Source organism: Apteryx mantelli, chromosome Z (genome assembly GCF_036417845.1).
Source record: "Apteryx mantelli isolate bAptMan1 chromosome Z, bAptMan1.hap1, whole genome shotgun sequence".
NCBI lineage: Eukaryota > Metazoa > Chordata > Aves > Apterygiformes > Apterygidae > Apteryx > Apteryx mantelli.
This window is the reverse complement of record NC_090020.1, coordinates 45,995,037-46,018,120: the sequence shown is the minus strand read 5'-3', so window position 1 is coordinate 46,018,120 and position 23,084 is coordinate 45,995,037. Positions and strand designations below refer to the sequence as shown.

At 36.0% G+C, this 23,084-nt stretch overlaps 1 long non-coding RNA gene across 2 annotated transcripts in view; it reads right to left on the bottom strand.

Annotated features, from left to right (window-relative positions):
* Positions 1–4,335: 4,335 nt before the first annotated feature.
* Positions 4,336–23,084, bottom strand: part of LOC136995408 (uncharacterized) — a 58,590-nt gene continuing 39,841 nt past the window's right edge. For both annotated transcript variants that reach the window (XR_010886996.1, XR_010886997.1), the window contains exon 3: positions 4,336–4,435. This is a non-coding gene — a long non-coding RNA (uncharacterized lncRNA). The remainder of the gene's footprint in view (positions 4,436–23,084) is intronic.

The window sequence follows — 23,084 nt, the reverse complement described above, 5'->3', positions numbered from 1 at the left end:
TTATGAGCATTGTGCCTGTAAGACACAGATGGACACTTGCACTGTTTGTTTTTAGAATTATGCTGTGTCTAATGGCAGTCAGTCACTGGGCAGACACTATCTGGACTGACAGATAGATGAGAAAGCTTAAAAAATTGTATAGACATTAATATTGTCATGGGCAGCAAGAACCTGTCAATTCACTGTATTTGGAGACATGTTGCTAAAAAATGGCCAGCATGAGAATCATAAAGCCATTTGGCCATGTAAACCAAAAGATAAACCATTGCAAACAGATTTTCATATTTATCAGTCACACATCCATTATAAAACATGGAGGTCTCATATGCGGTTGGTCAACAGCATTAGCTGTACATAGCTTATGTTTTTAAGAGTCCTGTATGAGGCAAAGGCTGGTAATCTAATTATTAAAAAAAATGCAATATTACAAAGCCTGCACTTGATGTAAAACATATTCTTCAAAAAAGGCAACAATAAGCATCTTGATTTGCTGTTGGACAGGAACTAAAGGCTAAAAAAAGTAAAATACATTAAAAAGTAGCCTCCAGGTTGTAGCCAAATGCATTCTGTAACTTTTTGGGGCTCTTGCTTTTCATAGCCAACAAACTAGGTATGTAAACCATTCGCTATAAAAATAGCTTATCACATGAGTGATTGGACCAATTATGAACATTAGAAAGTCATGGCCACAGTTTTTTTCTTTCTGCTCAGTCTATCATTAAGAGGATTTATTACACTACATTTTGGTTCTATAAGTAATTAAGAAGAAAGCAGACCTCTTATGTTATGCCCTTCACTTCTTTTATTTCTTATTTGAGGTTAAGGGTTACTACTGCTTTTTTATTTTCTTTTGCTAATCATAACCCAAATAGCAGTACACTTAAAGCCATACTTCGAAAGCTAGTTGGCTAAGAATTCCAAATCTGTACTGTATTTTTATAACAGTCTGTATGACTACTTTTCCATGAATGTGCTCAGAACTCAAATATTTGCACATGCACATCTAGTAAATCTAGTAGCTGCCTGAGCAAATATGAGCACAGTATTGAAACTTCCCATGAGCTTTTTTTAGAAAATCTGCCATAAGAAACTGATCCAAGTCTAACTTTAATAAAAATTTTTAACAAAATACTCAAAGTCCTTGAAGACCAAACCAACACTGTTTTACACTTACTCAGAGGCTTTATTGGTAGGTATTGTTATTTGCCATTGTATTATTTATTATGTATTTATTTATTATGCATTTGTATTATTTTGAGTGAATAATATATTACTCTCTCACTAGTGTCCAGTCACATTCTCCTTATTATTCCATACAGACCGGTTCTTTTCCTGCCTCCTCCTCTGATCTCTCTCTTCCTCTTCTCCAACTACCCTTGAGCCTTGTCTTATTCTATTTCCACCTCATCTGTGGAAAGCTTTTGAATCTCCTTCTGTTAGCAGAAGGAAAGAGAGGAAATTGGGCAGATCAGGAGTGCACCTTTCAATCTCCATGAAAGTATTTACAGTCTTCCTCTTCCCCTTCCCTTTCCTTTCTCCTGGGGGTGGGGGGCAACTATTAACCAGTTCATGTTTTTATATCCTTCAAGTATGTGGGCCCTTTCAGTGAAGAACCTGTATACTTCTAGGAGCTTTGGAAATACAGGAGAAGGGAAGGTAGTAACATTGCATGACTGACTCTCTAGTGATCAATGCGCATCATGTTTTTAGCAGGCTTTAGGCTTGTAGCCAGAACTGCTAATAGTCCTTTTGGTATTCCACAAATACTAGAACTTCTGAAGCATCATGTTGAAAGGTGCCATATTCTGAAACAGTATGACCTAGAAGACTGGTGAGCTATTGCTTGATGTCCTGAACTGATAAACAGTACAGATTCTAGGTGATAAATGTGACACGATATTTTATGTACTGCAGACTGACAACATTGCTGTAATGAGGAGTGACATATTTTTAACATCCTACAGTTCCTCAAGGCTAACTCCCTAACAGTGATATTCGCAGCATGTGACATAACCAATTTTCCTTCTGGTAGACAGAAAACCTTGCTGTTACAAGTCATGAATTCCTGGCAATTGGACGATAACAACTCCTTAAGCTGATGTGCTAGCACTGATGTCCATAGAATGAGTTCCTTGTTTGGTTTGGGGTGGGGAATAAAGAGGAAGGTAACCTCTGTGTGTGTGTGTGTGTGTGTGTGTGTGCATATGACTGTGTCTAGAGGGATTCATTCAGTCACTAAAAAGTTCTCATATGTTCAAATTCTATAAAACATGTCTTTTCTTAATAGTCTACAAAAAGTACAGTAGCCAACACTACATGTTCCTGCATGGTAATTAGCCATGAAAGTTTTTAATTTCTTATTTTCTGAACAGGTCTTTTAATCATTAAGGTGTTTTCTGTTTGAATAAAAATGATTTTTGCAAGCATAATCGAAAAAGGTTACAGTGTACTTTATTATTATTATTTCCTGCTATTGTATTTATAGATTGTAGTATTAGAAATATGTACAAGTAAGGATGAAGACTCTCTTGTGTTAGTCAGCTCTGTATTAGTCATTAGGTCCTTTATTTACACTGTGCTTTGACTAGTCCTACTAGCACTTACAACATAACAGTGACTGTTGGATGTAATAGATTCACAGTGATATTTTGAACTGATATTGTTAAGTCTCTGAAGAAAATTAATCTCTTTTATTCCTAAGAGATTTATGCTTGTTTGTAACAATTCTTGAATCTGACTGGAAAGAAGACAAGACTAACAAGGGCATATGAAGTTAAAAAAATTGTTATGATATGGTTTCATTTTTCCTCCTTAGCTTCTGATATGCTGATAGAAAAGTAACTTGCCTTAAGAAAGGATCACAGACTATGCAAATAAAGATATGAAACATCCAGCCATGCATGTATTTATAATTTTATATTCTATAAAGCATATTTCTAGAGAGCTCATAAAAAGCAAGGGAAATATCAATGAGTGCACCAATCTTGGGCAGTAATCAGCCAGGGCTGCTTTTTGTCATTTCTTATTTTGTGAACAGGCTAATTAATGCCAGAAGTATTTTTAACAAAAGTTTTAACAAAGATGCTCACAGATGTTTCCAGTATTAATATATGTTTGCATACAGATGTATAGCTACACATGTTTATAGATGTATGTGTATGTGTACACATATGTTTGAATATAAAGAGGAGACTACAGATACGCAAATGTTTGCATCCTATATAAGGGTCTGTAGTGTCTGTTCATACTCATGTGTTTTGGCTGTTCTGTAAATAGTAATGTGGCATAAGACTCCTGAGTCTTGATTTGGATGTTTTCCTAATCAAATTGTTTGCTTTTAATTTACACAGAAGGCACTAAAAATAATTTCAGAAATAATCTTACCAAATTTTAGAACCTGAATAATTTTATAGTCATATTTTAGAGCATGACCCTGAAAACCTTTTATATCTGTGATGTCCAGTGAAGGATTGAATGATAAATATACTGCACATTGGAGACAGAAGAGCTGTTAACACTTCAAATGCTTTGACAGCAAAGTGATTTGTCAGAAACAATAAAGGACTTAAATATGTCATCCAACATGAAGCAATTGTTCTCTGGGTGAACTTTTCTAAAAATCACACTTAGACTGTGCTAAATTAATCCATGGGATTTCAAGAAGATAACACTAGAGGTGAATATGACCTGGTGTATCTAAAGCTGTGATTTACCTGAGCCCCTAAACATACAATTTTGAGACTCATCCTGGCAATTTTCAAACTCAAAATTTTTCAACACTTTTTCAACACAATTTCTGATGGTTAACTGAAGTTATACATGTTATGAAAGAGAAAATACACACATAACCAAAAGCTTTTCTTGAAAGGTGCAAGGATGTAATGCTTTAATTTTTATGTTATTTTATACAACATAATAATCATTTATGTTATTTTATTTATAAAAATAACTTACAGTATATATACATATGTAAGTATATATGTTATTATATATTATAAAAAGTTAATTCAACAGTTCTGTTTAATTGCATTAGATATGGACACACTTCCTCTTACTTCCTAAACTTCAAGTACTCGAATCTACACAAAGAAAACACCTCTTTCCCTGGGAGTTCCTGGCTTCCTGACTTGCAAAGCTTTGGAGGCAGGGACCATATTCTTGGGAATTATTGCTGTGTAGTTGCCCTGTTCTTCTGTGTTTCCCTAGACATCTGCTATAAGCCACTGCCTGAGACAGGATACTGGGTTAAATGGACAGGATACTTTGGTCTGATTCATTATGACTGTTCTAATTTTATGTTTTATCACAGTCCATTTGAACTCACCTTAGCCCAAATAGAGTATAGCTCTTCAGGGAGATAGTTGCAGTTAATTACGCCATTTCATGTAGATCTGGGGGAAGTTAGACTTGCTGAAGTCAGTTTTAACTTAAATCACTGCAAGAAAAGGCAAGAACAGAATCCATTACTCATTGCACTGTCACACCCCAGTATTCTTCTTCAAAATCAGAGGATCTCATAGAGGCCATGTCCTTTTGACAAGCTTAGAGAGAACTGCATTAACGAAAGCTTTCTGCTGGTGATTTCTCTTCAGTTTATGTCTACCTAGTTCAAAAGGCTGGATCTAGTAAGTCAAAGAGTTCGGTTCCATAGGTATACCACTAACTGCTGAAAAATACATTCCTTACTCTTCTAAAATGTATCTGTATTTCCTTACTCTATACTTGCAGACATGTGATTATATTTCTGAAAACATTTTCCTAACATTCCAGCCACAATAAGTGATTACTTTTATTTTTTTTACAAGCGCTTTCAGAAGCCCCAGTCATGACTTCATTACTATAGGCATAGCACAAATCCCTGGGGCTTTGGCTTTGCTACACTGAACCTACATTTGATGGGAAGTCCCACTAAAGTCAGTGGGGCTATTTGTGGGTTAAGGTACTGTTCACTGTGAAGAGAAGCACTCATCTGATCATACTATGGATAGAAATAGGAATGCAGTCAAATGAAAAATTTTTTTGAAGATTATAAAAAATGATTATTAAAATTAGATAAAGTTTGCTGATCTGCCATCATAAATTGACTGACATTGTACAAACTTTGCAGGAATGTAAACCTAAATTAAAACCTATACATTTGGCTTTTGATAGGAATGAGAAGTTTAGGGGGAATTAGTATATTCCTATTCTTGCACAGATAATAGAAATTAACCATCCTTCACTGTCAGGTAGGACTATGGTTGAAAGTGGTTGGTCAGTCTTGAATCTTTGTCAACAAAAGATGTATGTATGGAAGTACGTGAACAATAGTTCTTGCAAAATAAGCAACTGGAGATGTCACACACTAGGTAGGCATTTGTGTTCAAATGCCAGTTAGGTAGGTATTGATTTGTGTGTTCAAAGCTATAATTCTTGTCCAATTTTGGCATATGTATCCAGATGTCTACCTGCTGAAAATTGTTTCTTTAAGATTATTTCAGAAAAAAAAATCAAACAGTATCTTGGTCCATAGAATCATACATCTAGAGCATGCTGAACTCTCCACTTTCTACTTATCTTTTTTGTGGGAATTTCTCATGAGTGCAGGATACAGTACAGTAGCTCTTTAAAATTAACCTTGTAGTTCTGCCAAAAGGGAAAGAAGCATAAATGCTGTGAGAGACAGAGGAACTAGCTATAGAAGTAGGGTTATGTCTGCCCAGTATATTCTACTGGTAAGCCTAAAGACTATCCAGTCCTATGTCCAGATGGCATGAGGGCTGTCAACTCCACATGACAGACATATGGATGACAGCACTTTCAAGAATATGGTTAAATCCTTTTTCCTTTTATAAACCTTGCATGTATCCTACTTGAACTCAAAGAAATAATGTCAAAGCACACTTAACTAAAAGACAGGCTTTGTAAAACAGATTTTTACAAACTCTCAGATAAGGAAAAATGTTTCCTTGTTTTTTTTGCTTTCTTTCATTTCTTACTAGGGTTAGGACTGATTCTTACAAGCATGACCCCTTGCAATGTTCACATCCTAGCTAATATAGCTCTGTCCTAATGTACAAAAACTTGATGGTACTATTTGTTAGAAAATGACTATCAGCTTAGTGGCTATAACTACCTTCATTATTTAGATCGAGAAAAATACAGAATAAGGAAGGATAAACAACATGCAATTTGGATTTTTACTTTTATTCCAGTTTTACAATGTAAAGTACTTCTGTTAACACAGAAACTCCACCATACTCCAAGGGAACAAAAAATACATGACAGCCAATTCTGCAGAAGAAAGGAAGACTTGAAAAACAAAGAAATCCAATGTTCTATTCCTATGTAGGTCTGAGGATTCCCAAATCTCAAAAGTTACGCATTCCTGCACTTAAATTGGAGCTAGTGAGCCAAGAGAGTCTTTGATTAACCAGTGAAGAGAAACCAGACTTGCACAAAATACTTAAATGTTCAGGCCCTGAGAGAAGGGGTTATTGCATCTCTCCAGCTATCCCTGTTTTGCTGTCACTGGAATAGAAAATTCTATTGTCTTCTATGAAAGCTAAAGGTAGGTTTGGCAAGAACATATTTTCTAGAGAAAAGAGAGCCATCTGCATTACATTTTTGCATGGAATTTATTGCTGGAGTAGAATAACAGCTTTTAAGGTACTTTTTAATTAACTGACCTACAGGAACTATGCTAACATTAGGCACAAGTCTTATCATTATTCATATAAAAGAGTTGGAGCACACAAACCGCTGTAACTCCCATGTTTGGGATATTCATGATCCTAAAAGAGCACATCCCTTTCAACATGTTTACTTAGAAGAACTGATAGTGAACTCAAGTTGCTTAGGACAAAAGGCCCAGTGAAATTAAAGGGAAAGCACAGCAGTTAGATTCTATTCAAACCAAAAAGGAGTCCGCAAAGGATTATCAAAGCATCATGCCATGTAGGTGGAAATAATTTGTGCGTGCAGATGGTCTTTGGCTTGCTATTACAGAGAAAACAGGTAGTTACATAAAGATATCTTATATAAACATGTTGCTTTTTGATCATTTACAGTTGTTTTGCTTTCTTCTTTCACTATAATGCATCAGTTAAAAAGTACATTTAAGCAACTGGTCAATTCAGTCATTGAGTAAATTCTGTCCTACTAACTGAAATGTTCAGTACCTAGGAAATATTTTCTGAAGCTGTTAAAAAAATTGGAAAAGCTATTATATTCTCCAAGGGAACTTATTACAGTTTCCTAACAGGTATGTTGTATAGAACCTGGACTCAAAAGAAAATGTGGATCATTATAAAAAAAGTATGGTGTAGGACCTAGTTAGGTACATATACAAACTCCTTCCTGTAGCAGCCACCTATACTCCATATCTGATATAGAGTATATTATGCAGGTATTTCTATTGCCCACTAACTGTTGATGATAAATATCTCATTCTGAAATGTTAACTATGAACATGTTGGCATAATAATAACTTGGGGATAATGTTGGCATTTGCTTCCCTGCAATTCTAAGCAGTCTTGGGAATATTTTTTCACTATAAAGATATGTTTATAATTCCTTCTCATTGACTAATGATAGTCTCCACGCTGAAAGAAGAATATATGTATGGTCTTCTCTTACTTTCTTTGATGCAACAACAGGGCAAGACTTAGGGGGGGGGAAAAAAGTGTGAATGTTGTAACTTTGCAAACTTTTCTTCTTATAGACCAGTCTTTTGATTTCTGTGGTTCTAGTGCTTGTAGGAAAGAAGTCTTTCTGCTTTGTCCTACACTACTGCGTATATTAAAGACCTAGAAGCTCTTACCCAGCTGGAGTTTCTGTCATTGTTGATGGGGAGGCAGAGAGGAGGGATGGTCTAGCCATTAAAGAGAAATGTTGTAAGAACAACACAACACAAACACAGCCTGATTCTTATCAGAAATACTGAATCAATCATTCTAAGTTACTTGGCACTAATACGCAAGAAGAACTACACTCAGCTTTGGTGAGAAAGAGGGGATGCTGAAGGGAAAAGTTGGTGAAATAGTATTTTATAATTACCCTTCCCAAAGAAAGAGACAACAATAAAAGAAAAAGTAGGTCACTAATTCCACTATCACCAAACCTACAGTTATGATATTTGTTTTTTATAAATTATTTCAAACAATCTGTCATCTACCATACACATTCCTTTCTCCTCCATATAAGATATATGGAGCTCCATATAAAGTACATGGATTCAGCTCCATATAAAGTTTATGGAACTACAGCATGTGATATAGAGAGCTCCTTAAAGCAGGTGGAGAAGGACCATGGAGAATCTCCCATGTGTAAAGGAAATATTCATGTAAAATTCACTATAGAGGGCAGGGTGATTTTGCTGAGGAGACTGAAGCTTTTCTATTGACATATCCCATGAGGCACATGCTCTGCATCACCTGATGTGAGGGTGATTGCACCAGATTTCACCCCTTCTATCAGCATTCTGGCTTTGTTGCCATTTAATTTGTTCTCTCATCTCTGGAGAGAAGTGTGTTAACTAGAATGTCTTTCCGAGGTGGTATTTTTTGTTCTTTCTATTATTTTTAAAATTTAATATAGCAGAATTTCCCATTTTGAAACAAATCTTTCTCAAATTGATAATTATTTGCAAGGATTATTGTTATTGCTTATGTGTATACAATTTCTTCATTCTCATCTGATTTCATGTGTGTGGCAGTCTTGATCTTTTTATGCTACATCTCTAAAGTTATATCTTTCCTGTTATCTGACTGAACATCTATTTATCTTCAGGCATCCAAATTTGCCTGTAATCTTCTTTCTTTTGTTTTACTCTACATTAGTTGCTGTGTGGTACATATCCTTCCATTATTTTAATACGAGTGCAAGAGAGACATGAGCATGCCCATTTGTATAATGCTATTGTATACTTGTATAATATCATGGAGCTAAGTGGTTTCTGGAGTAACTGTTAGAAAATAAGATTGGTATGACTCATTTTCATAATTTCTATTCTATGAAGTCACCGTAATAATAATTTCCTCTGATTTGAATTATTTCTAATTTATTTTCTATTATTTCAATGTATTGTGTTACTTTATATACATACACAATTCCTTTAGCTACATTTCTGCGTTCATCTACTATGGGCAATGTTTAAAATCTATCATTTAAAAAAGCCCTGAAAATCTTAAACCTATGAAGACTTTGAAATTCAGATATACTTTTTCCACAAGGCACATTCACTCAGGCATGAGTGACAAAATGTAACAATTCAATTAATTTTTGTATAATGACATTCATACAAAATTTCATAAAATGCTTCTGAGAGACAAGCGTAATAGCAAGATAAGACCTTGCAGAACTGACAACAGTGACTTTGGTGCAGGCAGAAAGTGACAATGAAGTGCTGCGATAGATTAGAAAGAAACAAAAGTTAAAATATAAAAGGGAGAGGTGAATATTTTGTAATTGAGTCAATGGAGTAATATTAATATCAAGAGGAAGTAAAAAAAATGGAGAGGGTGAGCGTGGTCCGTGTTACTTGTAGGCTGATATGAACAGACAGTTGAGGCGGATATTAAAAAAGGAAAGTGGCAAAAGGGAACACATCCGATACACAAGAAATCACAAAGAAAGTGTAGTCCCATGCAGTCATGGGAGGACCAAGAGGAAACCAAGACAAGGGAAATAGATGGCTATCAATTGACAAGACCAGAATGGAGGAAAATGGTAGGGAATTTTCTATTAAGAAGGGAAAATTTGCATTTGTTGTGGTGAAGACAGGAAGTCCCCTGTGATATGCCACTCTTGTCTGGAAGAAGAGAGATCTGGCTTCAATATTATGAACTCTTCAAACTTAGGGATTAATTTAGGATTAATTATGACAGAAACTACTGAAATAGAAACCTACCCCTGTGATAAGAGAGGATTTCTGTTCTCAGAACAACTGTGTTCAAAGATTTAAGACAGAGGAGGAAGAAGGGGGGAGCAGAAAGGGGATGCAATCACAGCTGTAATCTGCATGAGGAAGTCTGAGAAATTCTTGACTGGAATTTGCTGGCTGAGGGTCATAAGGGGCCCAGGCAGTTATGAAACTGCATGAATTATGACACTGCTATAATATCAGAGGGGTAAAAAAGCCAGAAATGCACAGCAGAATAGGTAGAGAAAGTGGTCTCAGGAGCATGAACGAAGACAATGGAAAACGACCTCTGGAAGAGCTCATGGTGGAAGAAGAAACTAGCAAGAAGAGTTTTTAAGGCTTTTGGTAGTCACTAATGAAAAAAGAATCCTTGCAACTCAGGAGAAAATTATGTTAGGAGAGATGGAAAAACACTGTCACTATTCAAGATGGGAGCCAGAGAAGTAAAAACAGGACTTCTGGAATTGGAGGAACAGAAAGTGAGTTGGCCAGGCCTCTACTCTGGAGATACAGTGATGAAGGGGATACAGAGATGGCTGACTCCCTGACAATGGAGTTTCATGAGGAACAGGAGGAAGAGGTAGAAGTGAAAGATACATACATTATTTTGTGTATTGACCATTTTGGAGAAAAGTGATTACCATTAGTATACATTTTATTTAGTCTTTGTATCTAGAATATTGGTACTGGTGTTTCACAGATTTTATATATGTCTGCTTTTTGGTATGTGGATTTTCTTTTCGAAACAGAGTGGGTTTCCCCAGCTGTGGTGAAGTGAGGTGTTTGGATGCACATGCAATGCATATTTATGTGTTCATTTATCTGAAACTATTGTAGCTTGCTTTGCAAGATAATGTACTGAAATCCAGCATATCCATTTCAAAAGAATGAATTTGTCAAATTAGAATTATATAAATGCACACTAGACAAAAACAAACATTCTGTATCAAAATAATCTCAAAATATAATGGAATAGATGATTATAGTTTAGATTTCATTACTCCTTAGTGCTTGTAGCATACTCTTAAAATTTGTGTGCAGTATTTTGCAAATATAATACCATTCCAGAACTAGATTGTAATCTCTTTAATTACATAAATACTTCCATTGATTTATATGAGATGGTTCATATAAATAACCATTAAGAAATGCTTGTCTATTCCCCATGCTCACATTCTAGCTTCTAGTTTTATAAGGTTATGGTAGTACAAAGTGTTTGATATTAAATCTTTACTGACAAATGAGGAGAAGGTTTATTTTATTGACCATATTTCAATGTGTGCAGATTAATAAAATACGACTTAGTGGGTTCCATGTCCTGTGTGTATGGGAGCAGGAAGAATTTATGCAATTCTGTAGGGGGGATGCTGTGCTCTGAACAAGTTTATGAGTCCTCATCAAGTAGAAATGCACAAGTTACGAGCTTCTCTTTAAAGCACTGCTATTTGCAGTTGTAAAAATGACCAACTTCCCTGGCTGTATGAGTTTCATACCCTATACTCTGGAGAGCTGAGGAGACAGATAAGGGTCCAGAGCTGCTACTGAGGGGGACCTAGGCAGGCTGGAAGAATGGGCCAACAGGAACCTCACGAGATGTTCGTCTTGGCTGACCCTGCTGTGGGCAGGAAGTTGGACTAGACGCCTCCTGAAGTCTCTTCCAGACTGAATGTTTTGTGATTCTGTGATTCTTGATGGCTCCCAAGTGGCCATTGCTCTGCTAAGATTGGAGGTCGGTCGGGATGTGTACCTGCATCCTAGAGAATCCCCATGAAAGACCTCACAGCTCTTGCTTGCTCATTTTTTTGCCATAAAGAAGGATGTGGATTACCCAGCAACCTCACGCCACAATTCATCCTGTACAATAGCCCTGGTGTGACTGACACCACTGCATCGAATAAGAGCCACAGCCTCGCTATCCCTGTGCTATGGTCTATCATATAAATGAAAGAAAAACCGTAGCAGTTGAGATGGAAGGACTTGTGCATCTCCCTATAGTGCAAAAAGAGAAAGGGGAACACAGTTTTTCAAAAACTGCTTAATGATGTAAGAAGCATGGAGACTGAACATTGTCCCTCAGTCGGAGAAACATAAAGCTGGATAACCAGTATGGCTGGAGAAAAGTTCATAAGCCTAGGACCCATGTGTATTCTGGGCCCAAGCCTATAAAACTTCCATCAGCAATATGAAAGGGCTTTATGTCCCCATTTCCTTTTATCCTGGTTATACTCACCAACAGACAAGATGGTGCAGTAAATTAGTTACTGTTCTGCCTTTGACTGCTATTCTTAAGCTAGGATCCAAAGGTGGCACTAAAAAGCAGGGGAGAATTTAATATCACTTAAAACCAGCAATAATATACCACAAGTGTTACCAAACTTTGCAATTCAAAGGAAGCAGTATCATCACATTTCTCTTCCGTTTGACTCTTTCATGGCTACCTTTTATTTTGCTCCCATCAACCTTGTACATGCGCAGGGAGGGGGGTGAAGGAGTAAAGAGAAGAAACCACTGAAGATGATTAAAAATTTAGACACATGTATGATGACAGTAAACTGAAAACATTATTGAGGAGGTGATAGGAAAACTTAGACAAAACCAGCGAAGGGTTCAGAAAGTGATTTAAGAGGTAAAATAAAGAATCACTAAGCTTATGACAGCTGTGCATTCTCAAAACAAGATTTTGGAGTATATATACCCTAGACACCAGAGTTCAGATTCTTTTACCAGCACTGCATATATCCTTGTTGTTTCTGTGCTTCTTACCAGTTGACGCGAGGGGCATGGCAACTCCTTCACTCTTTGTCATAGAAAATCTGAGTTCTAGGCAATCTGTAGTAGTAGAGGAAAAGTCATAGTATATAGCTGTGTAGAACATAGCCTGAGAAAACACAAGTATTTAATGCTAGCAATTGATGCTTCTTCTTGGTGCTTGTCTGTATTACTAAACTCTTGTCTATTCAAAAGCAGTGTTTAGAATTTGGAAGGTAGGTGGCTATATAAATGCTTGAACTTGTATTTAAGCACTTAACTCCCCTTGATTTTCTGCTGTCTAGACAGAAGGAGAATGCTCATGAGGATCTTTGTTGGAAGAAGTGATTTGGGGAAGAAGATAGAGAGGAATATTATTTGAACTGGAAGACAAAGGTTACAACTGGAAAAACTTTGGATGAGATTTCAGCCATCAAACTATGCTTATGAAATAAGTATGTGGAAGCTATACCGAGAAAGACTCCTTACCTTTCTCATACTTTTTTGGTGCATGCTATTATCATGTTTTAAGGGATACCTGTTTTAAGGAGTGACTGAGAAATAAAGCATAGCTATCAATCTTACCAATATTAAATTAAGATTCCTGTCTCCTTAGATAGGGAATATGCTTACATGTACCATTCTCCAAACTAGCTGTTGTGAAAATACTGTGTATCTATGAATGGGGTAGTTTGATGTTGTTGTCTGGTGGATTCTTAAGAAGCAGTGACAGCGCAGAATAAAACAGAGCTCAGAATAAAAAGTAGGTAAGTTTTGTCTGGCAACTAGTGATGTTGTCTGGCCCGGACACCATTTTTTTTATCCATTAAGAGAGGATATAAGGATTCTGTGAATCAGGGCAGAGCTCATGTGGAAAATACCTGTTCAAGGGCTGCACAAATTTCTATATAAAAAAGGGATGTTCCTCCTTTCTGGTTGATGTAAAACATTACTGGGATACTATTGTCAGCCATGAACTAAGGTCAGTCCTCTCATTATTGCAAAGGGTTATTCAAGTTCCCAAATATCTGTTAGCTCTAGGAGTGAAATGCATAGGTTAACTTTTAAATTCCCTGTCCTAAAATGAAGGCATCCATGACCAGTGGATAGTAATGGTAGAGAAGCAGAAGCTCCTTTACAGAGCACTAGAAGATCCTTATATCAAGTGAATGTCAGGAATTCTGGAGAGGTGGCAGCCTTACGATTTATGGATGTTTGCTGAGCAGATACACAAATTCAAAACTGTTGCATACTCTGTACTGTTATCTTAACTAACACTGCATGTTTGATGAACTATTTATACCCTGTGATTGAAAGTAAGAACCAAATCAGATCCTGTGCCAGATCTCAGGCACAGGTGACTTTCCCCTTTTATGCCCTGTGAGGGAAGGCCCAAGGGCATCTAGAGCTCAACATCTTCTTCAGGGACTATAGCTGGCCAAATGGGTACAAGCATGACTGCCTGGGGCACCTGGGCACCAAGAATATAGAATACACATGGACAAGCCCTTCACAGCCACCAGAGTGGCTCTTATGAGCAAGGGTTGTAATAAAACAGCTTAAGACCTTCAGTTGCAATATTCATGTAGCGAGGAGCTAACAAGCCAAAGAAGTCATGGGAACATACTTTAAGATAAGCCTATGGTAAACCTCAGCTGCTCTGTTAAAGAGCTCTGATTCAGTTCAGTCCCAACAGCTACTCTAGTGGGGTTGCTTGAAATAGCACTTACTCTCTGCTTACTATATGCTGTACTACCAAAGTTCCAAATTCCACAAATACATAACATTGAAAATAGCATAATTATTAACAAAAAATCTTGCTCTATGCAGCCTTCAAAACTGGTAAAACATGATTGGATATAAATAAAATAAGCTCTCCAGCATATTTAGTAGACTGAAGAACAGTCTTGCAGCATACCAGCAGGCACAGTAAGAAGCCTATTAATAAGTTCTGATCAATTTTGCCCTCTCATGTAAAATGTGATTCTTGCTCCAGTGGAGCATTTCCTAGAAAGAAGGAAGTTACTACAACACCCTTTGCCAGAAAAAAGTTACACTGAAATGAATAGAAAATGTTTCAACAGTAATCCAGTTGCTCAAGGATTTTTAGTTAAAAATTGGAATAATCAATTCAAGGAAAACCTCTGCCCATTTTCTTTTATTATAGTTAAGTTACAGCTGTTATTTAATCATTCTAAATAATACGTCTGAAGACTACTACACAAATAAAATTATACAAAAAGTACTGATTAATTGTGTACCTCTTCCTGCTTTCATAATCTTTGTCAAGTAAATGGAATAATTTGTGCCATTTGTATTTCTTATTAAAGTATTTGTCATTAGAATGAGGTGTCAGGAAGCATTAAGACTGTCTCACATTTTATGAATTAAAATAGTGTGCCAAACTGTTGTGACTTTTTTAATATTCTGCATTTTCCTCTATTCTGTGGCGTTCCTTTCTCTCTCTGCCTGTCTTTTCCATTCTATGATGGGAAAGGTGAACTTATAGGCAAAATATGAAGAAACAAGGGGAACAAAAGAGTATTGCTCAAGAGAATAATTCAAAAGTGAGAATGGCCATGTAGTGTGGTATTGCAAGATGTAGACCTTGCATCAAAATAAGGTTGCAGATATGTCAACAGCACTGATACATCAATATTGTGCAGCACAGTGCTGTAAGAACAGACCGTAATTAGGAGGTAGAACTTGTTGCCATAGGATGTGAAGGATACCCAGAAATATTGCGCTTTTATATACCTATCAAGTCTATGGCACAGTTATACAAATGATTGTTAGCAAATATTGGAAAGGTTAAAAAATCTCTTTCTTTGAGGTTTAAACTAGTGTCTGACTATGAGAAATTAGGATGAGACCTTCAGAGAGGTAATTTATCTCACACTGGCTCAGTAGAAGATTCTTCTGCATTGAAGTACCTGATGCTTGCCAGTCTGAGAGACAATATTAGATATTTGAACTGCAGTTTTAATTCCCACATACAGCTAATGGGAAAGTAGAGCGCCTATCATTGTGGCTGAGTCAAACTGCATACAGATCACAGCCATCCATGACACAATTAAGAGCAGAAAGATCTGAATAAGTGGCATAGTAAATTATATAACTGCTAACAATATTTCTTTAATTTATATATAATTTAAAATACAGCCTGAAAACTGACAATATGCTTGTCTCACTTGTCCTTTCCTTCACAGATGGATGATGATGGAAAGATAGCTGCAGAGATCATAAGTATGCTTAATACAGTTTAAAGCTTCTTGATTAAAAACCATATTAGCTCACTGACAGCAAGATACTGTAGCAAATTCCAAACATTTCCATCCAGTCTTTAGACATCAAAATGGGTTTTTCCTACAATATGGTTATATTGTACAAGAGATACAAACCTACTATTTCAAAGGAAATATAAACAACTCCTATACTTTAGCTAATATCATCAAGGTATTTGTTAGAACAAACTAGTAACTATGGCTCCATTCTAGTGGCCAAGACTGGATAACTGGGTTGAAGCCATTTTAAGTTTGTGTTTTGAATCAGTCTCACAACAAGAGGGCAATGAGCTGAATACCATTTCTTCAGATTCAGCATGGGAAAACTTGCAATTGATACCATAAGCCCACTTCATCATGTTCCTCTTGATGGCCACCGTAACAGGTTACTTGAATAAATGGTCAAAATTAGCATTTATATTGCAAGCGTTATCATGAATCTATATCACAAGTCTCCCACAACAGGAGAAAGATATACAGTATGCAAAACTAAGAGTGGCTAGATGACTGATGCCTGGTCCTGAAATATACCACAACTGGGTATAAGATAAAACAGTCTAATGGGAACAGCAAAGCTACAAAGTATGTGGTATTACTGTTCTGAGAAAAGCAAGATTTGAAGTGTTCTCCCTGCCCTGACAGCAGAGTGGGGCAAAGGGCAGGAGCATGGCTAATGGTGCATAAATGGACCAGACTGGTGGATATGGGAAGGGAGAGGTGCATGAGACTCTATTTCACAGGGGGGAAAATTAAAGCAGGAGAAGGGAAGTCTTTGAGTACACTGTTATTGTGCCTTCCCCCCTTGCAGATTAGATATATAATAGGTCTTGTTACTCTTCAAAGCAAAGTTTTTACATAGCTCTATTAATTCTCCTTCCCCCTCTGTTGAATCTCCTTTAATTTTGCAATATGCTGTTTGAGTTGGAATATACCAAATACACTAAAAGTATACTGAATAACTACCAATATGTTTATCTAAATAAAGTGGACATATTTAAAAAAGAAGAGAATTTAAAATTAAATGCAAAAATATTACCATCTATGTTAAGGCCTAAAACTACTATAACCTTGACAATTTATTTTAATAAATCATATAAGGTACATCTATGATGTTCCCTAAATATGAAAGTTAAAGGCTGCATAACTATATAAAAAATAAGGAAGGTGGGAAACATTTAACTTTTGAGGTTAACTCAAACTTTATGAACACATCCCAGCGTAATATATTTCCTGAGTATCTATATTGTTTTCAGTATTTCCAGTGCAGTAAATACTGGCATTTGTTTCACATCAAAACCAAATCTTTTTGGATCCTCATGTGTAGAAAATGTTTTGCCAATACTTTTGCTGTAGCTAACCCAGCTAACCACTTCAGAGTGAATACTTCTTTTTTTTTTTTTCATTTGGAGCAGTTCTTCAGGAGTTAAGAAATAGACTGGAAACCAAAGAAGCTAGAATTTTTGATTTCTACTTCCAGACTATAAATGAAGAAGAGGGATTGCTAGCTATGCTCTTGCCACAAGGGCACTCCGCTGACTCCTGTCCTACGTGCCCACCAGGACCTCCAGCTCCTTTTCTGCAGAGCTGCTCCCTATCCAATCAGTCCCCAGTCCCTGCTGCGTTGGGTTATTCCATCATACGTGTAAAACTCAGCATTTTTCTTTATTGAACTTTATGAGTTTCCTTTTGGCCCTCCATTCCTGCAGTTTGGCTAGCAGAATACTCCGGGAGACTGTACAGAAAGCCTTGCTTAAATAAAGGTAATGGCATCCACTGCTCTCCACTTGTGCACAGAGCCAGCCATTTCAGCATTGGTGGCAATCAGGTTGGTCAAGCACAAATTCCCCTTCGCAAATCCATGCTGGCTGTTCCCAACTGCTCTTTTGTCCTTCCTGTGCTTAAAAATGTCTTCCAGGACAACCTGCTCCCTAATATGCCCATGAACTAAGGTGAGACGACCTGTCCTGTTGTTTCCCAGATCCTCCTGCTTGCCTTTTTGACAACATGTTTAACATTCGCCTTTTTCCAGTTATCGGCTGTTTTTCAAATTTTCTTTCTTTATTAATTTAGTTTTTAAAAGGTAGTTTTCTTTTAAAATGTACTCATTTCCGGTGGCTTTTTTAGAGTAACATAAACAATTCAAAATACTTTTGGTACATTTCAGTTGAATTCCAATTTCAATCCAAACGCAACTTGATCCAAACTTAAAGTGTCTAAATGTAATAAAAAAATTAATATGGATATGATAAAGAACATGAGAATGTAATAAATACAGGTGAATTGTTGAACATTTTCTAGACTAATAAAAATAAAAAATAAAAAATGTGAATAAATATCTACAAAGCTACATAATAATTTCATTAAATAATTACAGATATAAGGTGTCCTAATTTTTTAGCAGAGAAAGCCACTAATGGATTGAAAAGGTTAAATTTCCCTGCAAATCAGTATGTTTTAATATTTATATGAGTCAATGAGAATGAAGAATTATTCAGGAAAATTATTAAAAGTACAAATGCAGAACTTGATTAAATAAAAGTTTCTTGTCTGTTGTTATAAATCGGTTTACAATGAGTGATTTCAATTTTTTGCTTAATCAGCAGCGCTCCAAGTAAGCATCTGCTTCAGTCTGGTTAGCAGAAGATAATTTCTCTGCATTCTTTATTATGTCTCATATTTGCTTGCACCTATTTCCTTCTCTGTCCGCAGCTTTTCATTGTAGTGATGTCCAGAGTAATGCCCATGTCCTTGTGAGTTAATACAGTTAATTTAGACTTAATACGTACAAGTAGCTTATTTTTTCCCCTTCAGTGTACATTACTGTTGCATTTATCATCACTGAACTGCCCCTGTCCTTTTGATATCCAGTCCACTTCACAGTCCCTGTGAAATTTCTTGTGGTCTTCTCTGACTTAACTAAATAATTTTGTTACCTCACTGTCTATATACTAAACAAAATTAGGACTTAATATAGATCTGCTTTTATGTTTGTTATGCTGAAGAGTTGCCTTACATTTTTTACTGTTTTCTTATCTCTTTCCTACCTAGCTTTTGTCCAAGACAGTAATTTGTATTTCTTCTCCTGACTACTTAGTTTCTTTACTATTCGCTTGTGAGAGATCTTGTTAATTTACTTCTAAAAATGTAAGTTAATTACATTAAGTAGGGTTTGCTTTTTTTCATTTTTGACACATTGAAGTGGTTTCAATAAATTAGTGAAAAGTATCTGGAAATACTGGATTAGTTATTTCTTATATCATAATCCTCCAGCCATTCTGATATTCTGTTTTAAAAGTTATTTATTTCAGCTGTTTACCTGATACTTATGTATTATGTACCTATGCACAAGCATGAGTTTCTGTATCTTGGGCAAAAGATGAACTCAGTTACTATTGTTCTTATCATTATGCATATATCAGAGACAAAAATGATTCATCATTATCCTTTTACTAGGAACTCTTATTTGTGATCACAATCAATCTGCATATTTTAGCACCAGTGGTTTATGTAGATGTGGTTGTGGAAGGGCTGGTTTGGCCTATTCCTATGTTCCCAACACTGATAGTGACACAGAAGTAATTATAATCAAACTTGGCATAGACATTGATCTTTTTATAACCTACTTCCAGGTTTTCTGAAATTTTAGATTTACAATATTTTAGATTCATTATAAAATGTATTGTCATTGCTACAAACATTTGTACAGAGAATGTTGTGGTAATATATGTAGTCAAAATTTGTCAGGGCCACGTTACTTACAAGTAGTGAAAACTTGACTGAATTAAGCTGATCATTCTAAATAAATGCAGATCATAACTTTAGACCAACTTTACACTGTCAGATTTATATATGTGCATAGGTGTATATATATACATGTAATTTTTTTTTAAATGTCACATAATTTTAAGTAACTTTTACAACTGATGTATTTATCAGTTGTTTTTGCATATGTTCATGTAGCCAAAATTAGGTACATGTAAAAATTGACAGAACTTAGATGGAGCCAAATATTCATCTTTAAGATAGTATTTTAATATATGAAAATAAACTTATTTCTGCTATATCTAGAAAACAGTTTCTTAGTTGTTGTCATTCCTATAGCAAGATCAATGTTAACATAGTATCTATTTTTAGAATACTGGCTATTAAATAATCATTTTGTGTGTAGAAAACAAACTAAATTGGGAAAACTAAATATTAAGAGCTGATAGGAAGATCTTCAAAGTGGGCTTATGTATAACATCTACGTCAAACAACTTGTAAGGAAAAAAGGTAATTGTGTGCACAGTCATTGCATATCAGACATCTTCTTAAGTGTGTGCAATATGCATGTTTCTTTCTTTTAAAGAGAGGTGTGTGTCAATGAAACATAAACTCTTGTGGAGAATCTGAGACCTACCATGATTAGAAACTCAACAACTAGTATTTTAAACATCTACTGTATTGACTTTTATAGATTTCTTTAGCATTTGTCTTTTAGTATGTCTAATTTGCTTGATTCTCTTCTAAATGTTGCCCTAGGGGGAAACTGATTATGCAAATCCGATATTTCTTTGATGTTATCTTTTTGTTTATATGGAATGTACCTAGTGTGTCCTCTCCCTAATCACAGTAGAAGCAAACAGCAACAGAAGAAAACCTCCATATGCATTATATTTCTTTCCTTGTTGTCAATAGCCTTAAATAGGGATCTTTATAGTGATAATTTAATGAGATCTAGAGTAATATCAGGACATCATGTGAAACTGAATTGTACACAGCTTCAACTCACTTGCAACAGCTTAGTCTTCACCTGGGAAACTACTGCCTGAATCCCTTTGGTTGTAATTCTCCCCAGGATAAACATTTGAATCACATGCCATACATCTATTCAGGTTTCCATGTGACCTAATGGTTATTACTACATTAAAAAAGCATTTATTTTTGCTCATTCCCCTTAAATTTAATCTACCCATAAGCTATGTCCAGCTCTGTGACTCATGGTTGCAGTTAACATTTTCCAGTATAAAAGTACCATGCAACATATTACATGCTTTTATGCTTTCATGCCTGAAAGAAAAATCCATGGATCTGGCCAGACTGATTACCGAAAATATCATCAGAGGAGTGCATCTTTTGAAGTTCAAATATTTTTTGAGATTTACTGAATGATTAGCACCCTTATATGAATGTTAGTGATCCTAAAGCTGTATTTTTGTCACTTGCTAGTTCAGTTCTAGAGCTCACACCAATGAGATGGGCCAAATTAGGAACCACTTCAGTTAGGTGCACCCATACCTTTGCAAAACAATCACTGAGGAAGGAAGTACTTTGGACTCTTAAATGAAAAGATTAAACAACAGAGAGTAGAAACTTTGAAAGGGGACTTGAAAGTCCCTGATTAGTAAGCTTTTAAAATAATTCAGCGTCTTCTCTGTCATTTGTCTGCTGAGAATGATTTCCCCATTTCTCATTATGTATGAATGCCAGTGCATTGTGCAGCTCCAATGCACAGTTGATTAATAAGGTCAGAATTAGAAACTGAGATCTTTCCTTTTCTTAGCATCTACTGCAGTTTTCCCTCAACAAGATTTTCTTTGTGGATTTTCTACGAGCTATAAAATAAAACCTACTGGAATAGAACCTATGTATTTTATCATGTGAGGCCCTGAACACTGTCTGGCCTTCTACAGCTTTTTACAAATATTATGCATTAGATTTTTAATAGTTTACATTAGATACTACTGAACAGTATAAAATATTTTAGAAAAATAATTATATTCTTTGTCTGGAGAGACATTTTTTCAATAGATACTGAATCACTGTATATTCAGAAAGCATTTTGTTTTCAGAAAGATAAATCTTGGCTTTATCTGAATCATGAAAAAAGCAACTTTCCAGTGTCACAAAATCATGAAAAAAGCATCTTTCCAGTGTCACAATGTCATCAATCCAGTGGGCCTGAAATTTTTTCCACACAGTGATTAAATCTGTGAATTTCAAACCAATTAAATTATTTTTGCTGGTTACAAATTACACAGCCTTCTTTCCACCATTGCAGCTGTGCTTTTGCATGTGTACTTAAACCTTTATCCAAATATATTTTTATGAGCATATCCCTGTAAGCATATTCTGGGATATTCATTAACTCTTCCGTATAAAAGTCTGTGTCAAGGATTACAAATATATTTTTTTCAGATTCCTCCTTTTTTACTAGTTATAGCAGCTGATCTTATGATAGTACCTGGTCTGGTACTTCCAGCTGTTTCATCTTTAAGCACGTAAGATTTTTGATTTGATCAACTTCATGAAAAACAAGCTTAAAACTGTAACAGCCCAACCAGACCAGCACATAAAAATAAAGGAAACGTAAATGAAGAGGGTATTATCCATCTGTGCCATCAAATAACCTATGCAGAAAGCAGAGTTTGGGGTATCAATGACTCACAGAAATGTTCATTGGAAGGGACCTACAGAGGTCATTTAGTCCCCTTTCCTGCTAGAAGCAAGATTATTGTGAACACAAGAATCAGGTTAGCTGTGATTTGTCTAGCTGAGTTTGGAAAACTTTAAGGATCAGTCCCTCTGGATACCCTATTCCAGTGCTGTGCTGCTCTCTCAGTGAAGAAATTTATCGCAATGTCCAAACTGAACTTCCAAGTTGCAAATAGTGACTGTTGCCCCTTGTTTTTCTGTCTGCCACTGTAGGGAAGAGTTTGGTTCTGTCATCTTGAAAGCATCTTTTCAGGTAGCTGTAGGCTCTTAAACTCCTCTTTGCCAGATTAAACAAGCCCAGTTCTCTCAATTGCTCCTCCTTGGTCATATGCTATAAGCTATTAACCATCTTGGTAGCCCTCCAATGGACTCCTTTGGGCCCTTTGTTCAAGAGCGATGCTGAGAAACTTCTCAACAAGGGGCCCAAACGGCTCACAACATGCTAGCTGCAGCCTCACCTGAGCCAAGTAGAAGATAACTTCCATTGATCTAGACCAGGCTCTTCCAGGGTGTGGCAACATTTTTCTGTATTCGCAAAGACAGTACACTGTTGGTTCATATTCAGCTTGGTGTCTGCTGTAACCCCCAGGACTTTTTCACCAGGGCTACTACTCAACCAGCTGTTTCCCAGTCTTTACTGATGAAAGGGGTTATTCTGTCCCAGGTACAGATTGTTG